This window comes from Mirounga angustirostris, unplaced genomic scaffold (assembly GCF_029215605.1).
Source record: "Mirounga angustirostris isolate CCGP_5_RB_7025 unplaced genomic scaffold, mMirAng1.0.hap1 SCAF_14, whole genome shotgun sequence".
NCBI lineage: Eukaryota > Metazoa > Chordata > Mammalia > Carnivora > Phocidae > Mirounga > Mirounga angustirostris.
Genome location: NW_026991722.1, coordinates 12037683 through 12055016, shown reverse-complemented (window position 1 = coordinate 12055016; position 17334 = coordinate 12037683).

Here is a 17334-nt window from a genome sequence, read left to right as displayed (position 1 = left end):
GATGTTAGAAGTAGGGCAATAGATAATTTAATCTACGTAAAGACTCTTGTTTGGTGATTAATATTCATCTCCTTGAAAAATTAACACTTCTATCCACAGGACCATTCCAATCCTGTTTAATTCTGTTACTGGCTATGACTATAAGTAGAAACATCTGTTTAAGAACATATATGTAGTCTCAATCCCTAGAGAATACTGTTTCTGGATTAGTTGATTCAAGACCCTTTTTGTATAGGTTTTATTCATGGTCCAGGTGCCAGGCACATTTATACATATTGAACATAGATAAGGTTGCCCTAAAATATTTCTCTTCATTATTAATACATTCTGAAACTAATTTATAAAATCTAATATTTTCATCCTTTTCCAAATCCCTAGGGCCCTATGGGGAAAAATAATAATATTCTGGGAATAAGAATACTGTTTGAAAAAGGATTAGTAAAACCCATGGTATGGATATTACCTTTAACAACAATGAGATCAATTTAGAGATTTGTTGATATATAGTCAGAAAAAAATATCCTCAGCCCCCTTGAAAGAAGATCTCTGAACCCTGCACAATTCACACAGACTATAGGAATATTTTCAATAATGAGAATTAATAGTCTTTTGTTTTCTTTGGGAAAACTTTGAATGCTGACTGCATGAAATAAATAACTTTTTATTATCTTGAATTCAGGTAGATCTGGTGATAAATAACTTGCTGTAGAACTTTTCTTAACTTTAAATGTTGTCCTCATGGAAGCTACTGTTGTACTATTTCGGGCCTCCTAGATGTAACTCCTGCAGATGCAGGGATTTCGGAGATTCTTGTCTTGGAGTCATTTGTCTTTGATCTCTGATGCGCTTTTTTCTGTACCTTCCTCAGATTACTTCATGTGCTCTTCCTGAGGACTTCTCAGATTTCCACACAATCATTTGTAACAGCTAGGAGATTTAAATAAAATGTGTATTTGCATTGGTTTTGGGAAGGGAATCAGAATGAAATTCAGTAGATCTAGACTGGGCACTGGGGCTCTGATCTGCATCTTAAATAAGCAACCCTCCTAATTCTGATGCAGGTGGTCAAAGACCACTTTTGAGAAGCAGAGTTTTGGCTTATGTTGGGTCTTCCCAATTAGACTGTCGGGTTCTTGAGGATTCTGTATGAAGAACTCAGGGCACTGCACATGGCTGGCATTGAGAATACATTTCTTAAATAAATTACTGCTACATCCAGCTTTACCAATATCTTCACTTGCGGCTTATTCATACACTGTGGATTCTTTGTTGAATATCTTCTTCATTCGTTCGTTCCTTCCTTCCTTCCTGTCTTTATTTTTTCCTATTTGTATCTTTATTGTTTTCCTATCTCTATCTAGCTATTTCTTTATTTTTCTTTCTTCTTTATTTTCTTGTATTTTTCCTGCCTCTACCAAGAGATTTTCTCAAGGCCTAAATATTCTTGAGGGAGATTCCTACAATATGAACTCATTGCACCTGGGCTAATATTTTAAATGATAATCTCTTTCATGGAATCCCTGTTTCAAACAGGATTCTTAGAAATGCTTATTTTTAATTGGCTATCAGTTGCAGCATAGATTTAATTGTTGCTGCAATTGGAAAACACAGCATGAACTTCTGCCTAGCACTTGTTCAAAATTACGTTACTGTTTTGATGGGTAAAGTGGTAAAAATAAACCCCTTGCTGGCTTTCTCTGGGATATTGTTTGTTGGTGTTAATTGAGATGTGGAGCCAAGGCTCTTGACATGCAGAAATAAGCAAAAGGCAGTGTAAGAACATTTCAATAATGTGTATAGTATACCTACATTACAGAGAGATGGATTGGACATTAAAAACATGTATAAGTGATTTCAGCTTTTTTTTGTTGTTGTTCAGAACTATATTTTGAGAGAAGTATGCTATTCACCTGAAAAGTTGAATTTTTCTGCAAGTCTTCTGTGAACAAGAGTTACTTTCCAGCAGTTTCCCATTGAAATGAGCTAAAATACTGATCCAATGCTATGCCTTTGTGGAGATAGCAGGAGTGACAGTAAAACTGTGGAGAAATAGTAACTTATTCCATAGCCAATTTCTATATCATTATTGTAAATTTACCACTCAGGAGTCACTCTATCTTCTCTGTCATCTTCAAGTTCAGAGCAGTTACTTAGGAAGACGGTTTCTGTCTTGAGAGACAAGATGCAAAATACTATAACATCTATTGAAAATTAAATGGGAGGACAAAGGTAAATTGAATACCCTAGAGATGTGATTAGTTTGCTCATTTAGAAGTTCATGGATTACCTCTGCAGTCTTGGGTGTTGAATTTAGGTTTTCAAGAATAAGAATGAATTACAGTAGACTTGATGCAAGTTAAAATAAATATGAACAATGGCATATCATGATAAAGTTAGAAAACACTGCATGTGAGCTTTCTTTTGAAAATACAGCAATACTGTTAGTTTAATAGATTGAATTTTTCCCCTAGCCTAAGAAAAGGCAAAATTCAATAGAATAATCTATAAAGAAAAAATAAAGCAGAACTTAATTCACATTTCTCTGAGCCCATGTGAAATGCCCAGCTATAAGAAACAGGAACCCCATTCTCAAATGCTTTTAAGAAAAAAGATGGGTGTTTATTTGTATTACAAATTGTAGCTATTATCCTTGAATTCGTGCAAAACTTAACAAAATATTCTTTTTGAGGTCCGTAAATATTGATGTTATTTGTAGTTAAAATTAGATAAATTGAGAAATGGTCATCGCTGGCTGCTCAGTCATTCAGAATCCTGAAAGCTAGATAATTTTGTGAGGAGTGTTCTAAAATATCCAAATAATGTAACAAGTAAATCAATAGGCTTTAAATCAATCATTACACAGATCTGGATGTACATGTAAAATATGAAAAAGTTAACACCTTTGACTCACAAGTTCTTGATGACTTCCCATTGTTTTTAAGATGATGTCCAAAACTTTTGAAAAGGCTTTTAAGAAATTTCGTCTCTTAAGAAAAGAGGGGGGGCACCTGGGTGGCTCAGTCAGTTAAGCATCTGCCTTTGGCTTGGGTTATGATCCCAGGACCCTGGGATCGAGCCCAGCATCGGGCTCACTGCTCAGCGGGAGCCTGCTTCTCTCTCTCCCTCTGTGCTCTCTCTCTCTCAGGAAGATAAATAAAATCTTAAAACAAAACAAAACAAACACTTAAAAGAAATTTCATCAGCTAAGGGGTACCTGGATGGCTCAGTTGGTTGAGCTTTGATTCTTGGTTTCAGCTCAGATCATGATCTCATGGGTGGTGGGACTGAATCCCATGGGCTCTGCACTCAGCAGGGAGTTGGCTTGAAGATTCTCTCCCTCTGCCACTTTGCCCACTTGCACACATGCTCTCTTTCTCTCTAAAATAAAATGAACTCTTAAAAAAAAAGAGAGATTTTGTCAACTTGTACAAAATATTCATAGTTTGTTATTTTTTATAGCCCCACTCAAACTAGAAACAACCCAAATGTCTGTCAACAGGTGAAAGGATAAACAAGTTGTAATTAAGAACCCATATAGATGTGTCAAAAATAATTATTTTAAGCAAAAAGTAAAAGAATTCAGAAAAAAGACTATGCACTGAATGATTCCAAACATATAAAAGTCTATTGTGTCAAAGAACAGATGAGTGACGGTCTTGGGACAGTTGAGTGGGACATTTGGGAGGGGTGGGAAGAAGGAAATACAAAAGGACAGAAAGAATCCTTTCTGTGTGATGGATATGTACATTAACATAATTGAGATGTTGGCTTATAGGGCATATACATTGATGAAACTTACCAAATTTTATACTTCAAGTACATGCAGTTTATGGTATATGAGATCTCAACAAGTTCTTAGAACAAAAATTTACTCTTTATCAGACACCCTACTAGGAAATTTTATGTATAGTCTTTAATTCTTATGAATATTACTGAAAGATATACACTAGCGTATTCATTTTTAAAGTAAAGAAATAAAGCTCATAGAGATTACATGAACTATAAAAGGTTACACAACAAACATATTGTGAATTTGGAATCAAACTCATGCTTTCTGGCCTCAAGCCAGAATTCCACCATGTGGTTTTCTCTTTCCTAGTTTGAGCACCAACCCTTCCTTTGCAGGCTCATCCCCAGCCTTTTGATTCTTCTCAGCTCAGGCCTCAGGCATCATCTCACAGAAACAAGCCATTGCCAGGGTGCTTGGTCCCAATTCCTGATCCACAAAATTTGTGAGCCTAACCCAGTGCTGTTTTACACTACCGATCTTATGGAGGTTTGCTCTGCAGAAATAGATAAATAAGTACTTATAAATCTAAAAGATATGATTTTCATGCTAGATGGGTCTTCCCTGGATTACCATTGCCTGAACACTAAGATAAATTTCAAGATATCAGTTCCTGGTTGGGATAAGAAATAGGCTTTATAGGAGAGAGGACACATTAACAAGGGGAAGTCTCTAATGGAAGGGACAAGTGTCCTAATTTTCCATACTCCCTAGTGGCACATGCCCAGACTACTGTTCTGTTGGACAAGGGCCGTGTATGTCTATATTCCCGAGGTCTTGCTCCTTTACTATTTAACTAGGTTACTTTGCTGGAACTTCAGTAATGAAGAACCACAAATAAGTGGGTTAAACAACAGAATTATTATTATTATTTTTTAATGGTTCTGGAGGCTAGTAGTCCAAGATCAAGGTGTTGGAGTTGGTTCCTTCTGGGGGCTATGAGGGAACACTCTGTTCCAGATCTCTCTCAATGGCTTGTAGATGACTGTCTTCTCCCTGTGTTTTCATATCATCTTCTCTTTGTATGTTTCTGTGTTCAAACTTCCTCTTCTTATAAGGATTCTGGTCAGGCTGGACTAGGGCCTACCTTCAAGACATCATTTTAATTATCTCTGCCAAGATCCTATTTCCATATATGATCATGGTCACATTCTAGAGCTCTGGGGGTTCAGACTTCAACATGTAAATTTGAGAGGGAGGATATAATTTAGCCCACCACATCTACCTTTCTTTCCCCCCTTCATCCCTCCCTCCCTTCCTTCCTTCCTTCTTTTTTTTTTTTTTTTTAATTGTTCAAGCATTATATTTGAGGGGCCATTTTTTAATGGGAGTTTTAGGGAATGTCAGCTGTCAAACAACTGGGCACATAGGGGTGAATGGGATATTATATTCCCATTTTCTAAAAGTAGAAAGCCACTTTTCCACGGAAAGCTGTATTGTGCTCACACCATTGGAGAGCGCTGACTGTCCTCCACCAAACTCAAAAGAAAAAGCCATCACTACTGTCAAGGAGCCAAATTAAAGCTTCCTAGAATCTAGTATTTAATCAGATTGGAAGTGTTTGGGGGCTTCTAGCATCGGTGAGGAAGCACATATATGTCCCTGTCCCTTGGAGAGGTGGAGGACAGGGTCCAGACATTGATTCCCTTTGGCCCTAACCAAATTGGAACAACTCAAGCACCCTTGGACTCAAGCAAACAGAGGCTTGCCCTACAAGCCACAAACATCAAGGACAAATTTACTGTGGCACATAGGGATCTCTTTCTCATTTAATCTACCCCTCAACCTGTGCTCCCATTACTGACACTGTTTAGGCTCCGGGTTGCCCTCTATCTTTACAAAAGGTGACTTCATTGGAAGGCCATGAAGGTTTGTGGCATGCACAACTGCGAACGGTAGACAGTATCTTTTGAAAGAAACACTGACTCAGAGCAATGGAAGAGTTCAAATGGGGGTATATTTAGGTGAGAGGAAAGACAAATTCAACTTCTCAAATCATCTCTCTTTGATAGCAGGGATGCAATAGATTTTTCTGTAACCCAGGACTGTCTTCAAGTCCATTGACTTGCTTCTCTTTGTGCTCTAATTTGGTTTGGAGATACAAATGATTAGGGCAGAATTCCCATTAATTGAACAATTGAATGCGTCTGCCAAGGCTAGTTGGAAATCCAAAACATTGCATATTACTCTTATATAGGTCCAGACATGATGTGATGGAAACACGTTCCTGGTTATTTACCTTGGCAGCTAAATGGATATGAAATACTAGAATTGCTTTCAGTGAATGTGGTTTCATTTTAATGGAAATATTAATATAGTTTAATTACATTTAAAAGAATGGATAACATTTCAGCCAGATTAAACTTTTTTTATTAGATTTTAATTTGTATTTTGTCATTTAATTTTAATAATTTAAGCAAATATTTTGAAGATATAAAATGATTATTCAGTTTTTTAATAGTTTTATTTATTTACAGTTTTCTAAAAAAGTAAATAAGCATTTTTATATTTGCATTTACATTTTAATTTTTAATCCTTTAGATCAGGGGTTAACAAACTTCTCTGTAAAGTACCAGAGAATAACTATTGTAGACCTGTGGCCATGCCTTCCTCAGTCCCAGCTCTTCAGCTCTGCTGTCTTAGTGGGAAAAAAGCAACAGTTGATACATAAATGAGTAGGCTTCTCTGGTTCCAATAAAACTTAACTTACGGGGGCGCCTGGGTGGCTCAGTCGTTAAGCGTCTGCCTTCGGCTCAGGTCATGATCCCGGGGTCCTGGGTTCGAGCTCCACATCGGGCTCCCTGCTCCACGGGAAGCCTGCTTCTCCCTCCCCCACTCCACCTGCTTGTGTTCCCTCTCTCGCTGAGTCTCTCTCTGTCAAATAAATAAAATCTTTAAAAAAAAAAAACCTTAACTTACGGACATAGAAATTTGAATATAATATAATTTTCATGAAATGTTCTTCTTTTAATTCTTTTCAATCACTTAAAATAAAAAAAATCTTAGTTTGAGGGCTGTGTAAAAACAAGTGTCATGGGTCAGAGTTGATTGAACCCTTTCCTGGATCATTATTCTCAGCATAACACAAATTATATGAACACATTGATTATTACAAGAAAATGAGTGATTCTGTAGATTGAAATCAATACAAATAAATTTCATGGAATAAATATATAGTTGCTTATGAATTATCTTTGTCTTTACTTTATTACTCATCATAGCCAGCTCTCATCAGCAGAACTGAGAGATGTACAAAATAGATCATTCAACTTTGACATTTTTTGAAATTTTTGTCAAGCAGAAAACATAGCTGTATATGTTTTGTCTATATGAATGCTTATTTGTCAGGGTAGGAAGATAGACCATATTTTATTCAATGGTTTGTTGCTTACTTTATAATTTTTAAAGCTAACAGGCTTTTGAATGAAATATGTTTTGGATATTTTCTCTCCTTAAGTGCAGTTTTACTGTGTTCCCTGTTTCCCTGTTTGCCCTGATCTAGTGATTCTCTTTCTGACATTTCTTTCTTGGCCCACCCTGGCTTTTGTATCACCTCGTAGAATTCTTTGTACCTCTGTAGTTTCTCTGATATATTTCTCAAGACTGTGATTTCTCAGAGCCAGACTTCCTTTTTACCTTGGTAGCAGTCTATTGTGAAGGGTGGTGGGGATGAGTGATGGGAAGGCGGGGGGTTGTCCTCTAAAATTCCCAGTTAAAGAAATATATGAGAGAGAAGGAGAGAGAGAGAGAGAGCGAGCACAATCTCCCTGTTCTCTCCAACTCTCTGTGCTTTAAACAATAAAGAGAGAGAGAGAGAGAGAGAGCACACAATCTCCCTGGTCTCTCCAGCTTTCTGTGCTTTAAACAGTAAAGGCTTTCCTTTTACTCAAACATGCCCACTGCTGGTCAGCAGGGTAGATCTGCTCCATGCTGACATTCAGGGACCCACTCTCAGAGAGCAGTAATCATAACAGTCATAGTTCCTTAGGGAAATCCCAAAAGGTTCTTGCAATGTGTTGGGCTTAATAGGCACTTTCATATAGCTAACAATGCATTAGGCAGAAGCAGCCACGTGGCTTGCCCTTCCACAAGGGGCTAGGAAGATGGAAAGACAATAATATTTTGAAAACAGCAGTAGTAACTACGACAGATACAAACAAACTTATAAATGTCTTAACGGTTTTTCCTTTCAGGATGCCTTACTCTCCAGGGAGCCTCATCCTTGACTAGGTACAAACACATTGTGTCTTTACTATTCTTTATAAGCTCCAAAGTCAGGATGCTTCAGTTGTCTTTGTGAAATTTGTGCTGGGATGTAGGTTAACCAGGACTGTGAAATTTAAGAAGTGTAGGATATTTGAGGCATGTTGTTTTGTTCATTTCATCTCGTTTTTTGAGAGGAGGGAATAAATGGCATTAGCCATTTAACATGGGTTTTTAAATTATGCTTGGTCTTTAGTTTAAGATTGCATATACATATTTCAGTTTTTATGTTACATAATTGAAAATTGTAGCAAAAGGTATTTTCTTTACTGAGGGCAGTGAAATTCCATCTGAGTATTTGTAGTACATTATGATTTGCAAAGATTTTTAGTTTATTCCAGCTAATATGGTGTAGATTTAATGGATGCAGTTTGTGATTGATAATGCTTAACACAATTCATTTTTTATTTACTAATAATTAGGTATTAATTTATTTCTGCTAGTGAGAGCCAGATATGAACAAAACAGAGTTTTATTGTTGTTTGTTTTTGTTTTTGTTTTTGTTTTTGTTTTTTTTAGTGGTCATTGATTTCCTTGATAGTATTTGATAGCATTATCATAGCTAAGAATGGGAGTCAAAAGATGTTTTTGGTAAAATAAAAAGAACAAAAAAATGCTCATCACTTCTTTTTTTGTGTGTGTGTGGGAAGGTAGGGAATACAAAGGTCATAGTGAAAGGGTAGGGAGTGTTGATAAAAGATGCTCACATCTACTGCTGACATTACTCAGCATCCATTATAGGTTTGGGGACTAATGAAGCACCCTACATCCCTTACCTCAGATAACCTTCACAACAGTTCTGTGAAGTGGGCATCCGAGGAAGTGGAGGCCTGTGAGGCATGTAGTTACCCATGGTCACAGATTATAAGAGTAGACTCAGACCCAGATGTGCCAGACCCGTGAGCTCTGGTTTTTCTGTCCTGTCATTCCCAGTCTCAGTATTTCCAGTGACATTTAACTGGGAAATCTATTCCCTCCCTACCTGAAACCACAGACTGAAATAACAAGCTCTACAAAGTGCTCTAGGAGTAGATTCTAATGGGATAATTCCAAGACTAGCATCATCAGGGACTCTGAGGCCTTGAGTCTAGGTGGCTCAAGTTGGTCACTAGCTAGATGGCTTCCCCAAAGGAAGGATGCCACCAGTAAGATGTGGATGTTGTGTTCCTGGCTCAAAATGGGCCATTCAGAAGACCAAGGGTATTACCTCTATCCAGTGACTCTCATTACCATAGAATGCAATTGAAGTATTGTAGAGTTTGGCTATTGTGGACATCAGAGTTTAATGTACAGCCCGAAAATGATCTGTTGTTAAAGCCACTGTCACTGGCCTGTGTTTGTGTCTATTTGTTGATAGCCTCTACACCTCACCCCAGGCGAGCCTCTCAGGGGGTCTCTTCACTCAGGGGTGGCAGGAGCGGGGCAGTCCCTCCTCACAAATACAGCAGATTTGCAGACCTTAAACAGATATTTATGTTGAGATATTTGGATTAAACCGTGATGAGAGAAAAATAAAACCCCTCTTTCACTTTTGATGAGAAGCTTTCTCTTCTGAAAATTGAAGGCAGGAGGGTAGTTAGGAAGTGAAGGGCAAATATGAATTTTCTACAGAATTGTGTTTATTTTACTGAGAAGAACAGTTTTTTCTTCTCTCACAAGGTATGACGTGTAAGAATGTTGACTTTCCTAGAGATCATCTTATAAAATGCCTAAGCGGCATTTTTCTTACTCTGTGAATGTTTACTTCTGTGCAGAAATAGCCATGGAAAATTCCTGGCACAGAATATCTATTTTCTGAGCTGCCTAAATGGGGCAGGTTGTGAAGACCAGGTTAGATTATTCAAGGTTGAAGATTCAATTTGCTCCTTTTGCCTATACCTTTTCTTGCCTTTTGTCCATTTCAATACTCATGTTAACACCTACATTAAAGGAGAGGAAGGCAAAAGGAAGTAAAAGAAAATTCTTCCCTTTTAGGTGTTAGTAATCTTTAAGGTTATTTCATTAATGATAACTCTGATCAAAACCCATGTCGAAATTTCCCTTTTGGTGGGAAGCTGATGGTTTCTTTTCTCTTCTTGTCAGGTATATTTCTATTTGACAGTTACTTGCAGCTGGTGATTGTATCACAGAAGTAAAGTTATTTTACAGGTTCATATATCTAATATTATTTATTTCTTAATATGCACATCACACCAATCATTTGTGATCTGTGATTATTTATGCCAATTTATTGTCATTGTCATATTATTCTTATGTGTGTCCAGTTGGTGACTATTTTAGATATTTCTGTTTTTCAAAAAAATGTTCTTTTGGGGATTGCATGCTTTGAAATTCTTTTAAGTACTAGAAATAATAACACCACTAGTTATTTGACGCTGAAACAAAAGGAGAGCTATCCATTAAATAGAAAGGTATCGTGAGCCACAAATAGGTCTGTTTTGATCTTAGTCAGAAGTATCTGGACCTGTAAGGAAGAGGTTCTTTTGGCTGAGTTTTATATTTCTATGATTAGGGGCTGCCTTTCACAGATGCTTCTGCCCCTCACCCATTGTCCCTTCTAAAATGTTCTATTCTTACTCTTCTAATTAAGTAACATGTGGTAGGAGTGGAATAAAATATGTTGCTGATGATGATTTGGCAAAATAATTGATAATTATAATGAATAGTTTTACTGTCAGTGCCGAACACTATGTTATTTGCAATGAATGCATTATGTAGTCCTCATGAGCGATATAGGAAATTGGTATCATTATTGTTTGCATTTTATAGATGAGACAACTGAAGGTTAAGGCAGGTAACTAATCAAGCTGGTGAGTGGTGGGATCAGAATTTAAACCCAGCCAATGAGATTGCAGAGCACATGCTCTTAGCCCCTGGACCAGAGAGCCTGAAGTGTTTGCTGAAGACGGCCAAGGCATCCTGTGTGGAAGTTGTGACCACAGGATTAGAATGAAGTTAAGGTACCTAACTTTAATAAAATTGCACACTTTTGCAATGAACACTGTAGCAGTCGGCATAGAGTCCAGGAATAGGACAGACTTTAGTGGTATTTAAGCAACGTTTTATTTTATTTTATTTTTAAGATTTTATTTATTTGACAGAGAGAGACACAGCGAGAGAGGGAACACAAGCAGGGGGAGTGGGAGAGGGAGAAGCAGGCTTCCCGCTGAGCAGGGAGCCCGATGTGGGGCTCGATCCCAGGAACCCGGGATCATGATCTGAGCCGAAGGCAGACGCTTAACGACTGAGCCACCCAGGCGCCCCTAAGCAACATTTTAAAGAGATGATTCTCTGATTCTACAGGACTGGAGGAAGTAAAGTCTTCTTTGGACTAAATGTCCCTAGAGTGGAAAGTGACCTTTCTTCAGGTTACCAGATACTCACGGCCCTTCTACAGAGAATATTGTTTTTTCTGATTGCCTGTTTGCCAAGTCACTTTTCATATGCAAGTTGGTTTCTAAACTGGATATGCCTCAAAATAGAGAGTGACTATCCAGATATAGCTACTTTTGGGTGAAAATAATTTGACACACTGGCTCACAGATGATCTGTAGCATTTTTTATTGTGCTGATCACCCCAACAGAATGTATGAAACCAAGTTTCTGGATCTGAGCAGAGGTATTTAGGTTCTAATGCCTGGTGACTCAGTTACAATCCTTCCCATTTGTGAACCTTAATTACATAGGGGACCCTCTCTCCTGGCTTTTGATGTTCCTGCAGGCTGTGGGTACATTAGAACATGTTTCTAATCTTGCTTTAAAAATTAACAACAACAAGATATTAGCACTTGGAATGTATGATTTTGGTTTAGGTACTGGTCCAGTGTTGAGTGGGGCTACAGGGTTCATCCAGTGTATCCCCAAGCCTGCTTTCTACCCTCATATTTCAGTTTAAGCCTCTTGTTGGGATGCCCTTTGCCAACTCTTTTGAACAAGCTTAATCTATTTCATAAAAGAAGCTGGCTACCAGATGATATTTTGGCCTAGAACAGTGGTTCTCAAACTTGGCTACACATTAAAGTAATTCCAGGGAGCTTTTAATAATGCTGGTGCCCAGGTCACATCTCATACCAATTCAGTCAGTATCTCTGGGGATAGAACTAGTGTTTTCAAAACTCTTCAGTAATTCCAGTGTACAGCCAAGAGTGAGCAATACTCACCTTGAACAGATAGTAATATGTCTTAAGTTGAATGGTTGTTAGTAATAACTTTCCCTTCTTATATAGTACAAATTTCACATTGACCTTCATCATATATTACTTACTCTTATAAAGTGGTTGAAATGTGAAATAAACATAATAAAGAGAGCTTTAGTCTGATTTTCTAATCCTCATGTTTTTGTTTGTTTGTTTTGCTACTTATTTATTATATTCATTTGCAAATTTGGTTTTGGAAAACAAATCTGAATGGAACCATAGTAAAGTAAGGGACCTATTTTCCTTTCATGGCTTTGGCATAGTTGTTCTTTATAATTCTGAAAAAGCCATCGCAGTGACAGTCCGTACCCTAATGCAAATTTGTGCCTACATTTTCGTAACAATTTAGTGAAATGATAAAATGGTTCATGCATGCATGTTTATATACATATATTGCTGTTCTTTATTGCTCTAATGCATTTTCTATGTTTTTGATATAATTTTTATGGAAAAATCAGGGCAGCCACTTTGCAGAACTCTTAGGTAATAACATTTACATCACTGCTTTGGTGAATGTTAACTTTTAGAGTTATGCGAAGGGGAGGATCTCTGCATGATGTGAGGAAAAGTAATAACTATTTTGGTTTTGTTTGTGTTTTGTTAGGGTTTAAGATCTTTCTTGAAAAAAATGTTGATGCACCCTTTTATAGGTCTCCTTCCACTGCTCACACACACTCACACACACACACACACACTCATACAGGCAGTTCTTCAGGACGATTAGGAAGTCCAAGAAACTCCCTCAGTGGTTGCCTCTAGTTCACCTCCCACACTGTCATACTCTGGATTCTGAGAGCTCAACTCTAAACACCTCTCCTCAGGGTCCACGGGAACTCTTCATGGGCTGAGCCCTGGACTTTCATACTCGCCTATTTCCTCCTTCTTTGCCAGACTGGACAAAGTCGCCATCTCTGTCTCGGTGTGCCCCGCACTGCTGTGTCCTGGCACTCCTCTTCTTCTCTTCATGCTCTAGACACCTCATGGCCATCAGTGTAGCCGTCTTCTGTGAAAGCTTTATCCATCTGGTTAGATGCAGAAAATTGCTATGTAGGAGACCTAAAATTTCCTTTCTAACCCCAGTCTTCCTCCAAAACTTCATGCCTACCTTTCCAAGAGCTTTCTGAAACCAGTGTTTCCAGAGCTCTTCGGTCCTCTGTGCACCACACGTGTCTGGGAATCATTTCCCGAGTTGAGAATAAAGCACATCATGTGCACTGACTCACCCTCTCTGTTCTCATGTGTGTGCGCTGCACTTGCCAGCGTCTGGCTGTATCAAGATGCAGTGGAGAGGAGCGGAGACGGAGAAATGATGGACCCAGCCCCATCTCAGTCGCCAGCAGGACGTGAGGGCACATTTTTGACCACTCTACATTTCATTTTTCTTATGTGAACACTGGGGTTGATTGGCCAGAGGAACTCTAACTGGATAAGTCTCATCTTGAACCTACTAATGTGATTTTAGAGAACTGGTGATGATTTCCCTGCTTCGAACGCATTCTTATAGTATCTTTTCTACCTTATGTAGATGCCTATCTCTCGTTTGCCTTCATAAACTAGTGGGCTCAGGGCAGTCCTCCCGTTAGTTTAGCTGCTTCTCAAACTTCCTTTTGTGGCAACATAATTGGTTGAACCTCATACAGAAAGTGATACATTCCAAGAGTTCTTAGAAGTATCTTGTTTATTTCCTTCCTCAAAAAGCGCTCACAGAATTGCCTTCTTTACTGGCTTACCCAGGAGATGCCCCTCGTTATGACAAGACTGAGTTGGACCTGTGAGGTTTTAGTCGGCTTTTCCAGAACTATTGCTTTTCTGCCAGACTGCCCACTGCCCTCTCACGCCTCTTTAATTTTCTAAAGTGTTAGCAATTAGCACTGATTTGCTTAACAAGGTGCCAAGCCAGCCACATCAGCCTTCATAAAGAGAGAAACCCAAATGTTGGAAGATCTTTATTTTTCAACTTTTTTGCCTTCTTTTGCCAAAATTTGCCACAGGGATTTCTGACCAGCATCTTAAATTGCATGTGAAATTATGTAAGTAGTCAGATAACCAGATAACAAATAGGAATTACATGTGCACCAGGAAGGAATAATTAATCTGGGAAACTTAACATTTATGCCATATCAGTGTTCCTCAGGTATTAAAAAGAACAAAAAGAATAATTTTATTACTCTGCAAGGAATACATGGCAATGTGCTTTTCATTCTGAAATAATTAAATAACTTCTATTGATCCCCTTAGGCACATGGTTACCGACTTCCTAATTATGAATATATTTCTCCCTGGCTGATAGCCAACTTCCCACATGATATTCCTCTCCTTTATTTAATATTTACTGAGCCTCAGTTATGTACAAAGCATTATATTCCTAGGAAATTCTCTGGCGTTGCCCCCTTTTTGGGCCAGTCCTTTTGCTTTATTTGTAGATCTGCACAGACACATAGTCTTTAAATTAACTGGCCTAAACTGGGGCCTTTGGGACTCACTATATTGAAGGAAGACTATTTTCTGTTTATTAATTGATAGTGTGGAGAGGAAGAAAAGGCTATCTTGTACTAGGAGTGAGGGAGCTCAACTGTTAACCAGTCATGCCTCAGGTGTTTACTAAACCTTAGCACTAATGGCCCAGGAGAGGATATTGTTTTAATGATTTCATAAGCTATGTTAATAGGGAATTCATTACCAAACAAAACAACAAAACAGAAGAAATATTTCCTGCCTTTCAGTGGACCTATGCTTTAGTGTTTGCTGTGGAGAGGTCATTGAACAATAGGCTCATTGTTTTCAAACTCAACACACAAATCTCTCCTCTGGTTTGTTGTTTTATACTGATATAAAAAGATTAGCTTAGGAGGATTAAGTATGGGAGAAATACAGTAATTAAAAATATGATTGTATTCCAAGAGAATACAGAAGAAAGGTAAAATTGGCAAAATTCATAAACACTGTAACGGTAATGTAGAATTAAAGAAATTTATCAAATAACTTTTCAAAGTAATAGTCTGGCCCTGTGGATTAAATTTTTGTCTGTGCTCACCACCTTTCCTACCTACTATATGCTGACCTCCCATTGCTCAGCCCAGGCACATAGATACCCTGCCTCAATTGCAGATGGCAAAGGCTCATATACTTGAGTGGGAAAGGGTAAAAAATAATTTTAATTGCTCAGTTACGCAGGTTATTTATGGAATAATCCTTCATTCACAGAGCCACCTTCACTAGATTATGTTTTAATATTATTCCCAGGACTTTTATGGGAGAACACTGCATCTAGACAACTGTATCAAAATCACAAGTATACTTGCCGTAGAAGTGTATGGGCTCTGTCTTCTATGTCCTTCCTTGTCGTCTGTATAAAGTCAGGAATGTCTCAGAGGAAAGTGCTAAGAGAACTCATGGTTCTGAGAGGAACTGGTTTTCTGTCTCCTGTTAAAGAATTATGCTAATAATCATCTTTCTTTTCACTTTGGCTGCCAAAAGATCAGAGTAAAATTTTTGAAACTGCAGTATAGCAAATACGTTTGACCTTTTTATCTGCATTTATAAGTCTTCTACCCCATGGTTTTGATTTTTCTTTTTCTCCTTTGTCATCATTTTCCTGAAAGCATTTGAGTGATATGATCTGTGAAGTAGGCAATGTACACATCTCTGTTTTTCTGAGGAAGATTTTAGATATATGTTGATTAAGTGAATTATCCAAGATTTCACTGTTAAGCTAAGATTTAAAGATGGTTATTTTCATACAAAGTCATGTTCCCTTCACATGAAATCACATGAAACCACGGGCTCTCAGTGGGAAGGGGATGGCGGGGAGAGTGATCTTGCTCTCCTTGAGACATTGGGCAATGTTTGAAAATAAATTCAGTTGTTGCCACCTGGGGGAGGATTGATACTGGCATCTAATGGGTGAAAGCTGGGGATGCTGCTGAATGATTTAAAATGTATAGGCCAAATCTGCTCCCCCTCCAACCCCCAACTGTAAAGAATTATCCAACTCAAAATGTCAGTAGTGCTGAGGTTGAGAGACCCTGCATTGAGATTCATTCTCTTTAATAGTATTTTTAAAATAACTTCTAAGTTGCCATGCCTTCTCTTCCTCATTTGTAATTTTCCTTTTAACACCTTTGTCAGTTATCCACATTTTATTAATATTTTTCACTGTACTAACTTGTATTAATTTTACTGTGTTTCTCACTTTTCATTTTCTTTAATTCCACTTTCATTATTTCTTTTCTGTGCTAATTTTTTTCCTTAACTCTCAAGATATATATTTGCCTCATGGCATACTTTATACATTATTTAACAAGAAAATAAATTTAAAGCAGTGGAACATAAACTATTTTGGCTCCTGAAATTGAGAACAAAATCTTTGGTGGCACGGATTGCACAAGGCCCTTCTCATTGTGTAATTCACTAGATGAATTCTCCAGTGCAGGTCTCCCTGATGGTAATCTTCCAATTAAGTTCATTTTCTTCAATGTTTATTCTCCAAAAGAATAAAGTTTTGCCTCGTTCCCTCATGAAGAACATAGATTATTAACAGTGACTTCCGGTCTCACTTCTTTTTTTCTCACAGGAAGTTATCTTTCTGAATGAGGCAGCATAAATCATCCAGGCATTTTCTTCCCCTCTGTGCTCTTCTAAAAGGAGATGAGGATATTCTGTGTTGAAACTCTAATAAGCTAAAGCATAGATTGGTTTTAGGCAAAAAGATGATAGAGAGTTGGATAAGGAAAAATTATTTTTTTAAGATGCTGGTTTGATGAGAACAAAGAATAACGAGGTCCGAGTTTAGAATGGTTATCTGGAGGGGCGCCTGGGTGGCTCAGTCATTAAGTGTCTGCCTTCAGCTCAGGTCATGATCCCAGGATCCTGGGATTGAGCCCCGTATCGGGCTCCCTGCTCGGCGGGAGGCCTGCTTCTCCCTTTCCCACTCCCCCCTGCTTGTGTTCGTTCTCTTGCTATCTCCCTCTGTCAAATAAATAAAAAAATTCTTAAAAAAAAAAAAAAGAATGGTTATCTGGGAAGTGCTCTTTGAAAAGTGATTTTTTTTTTTAAAGATTTTATTTATTTATTTGAGAGAGAGAATGA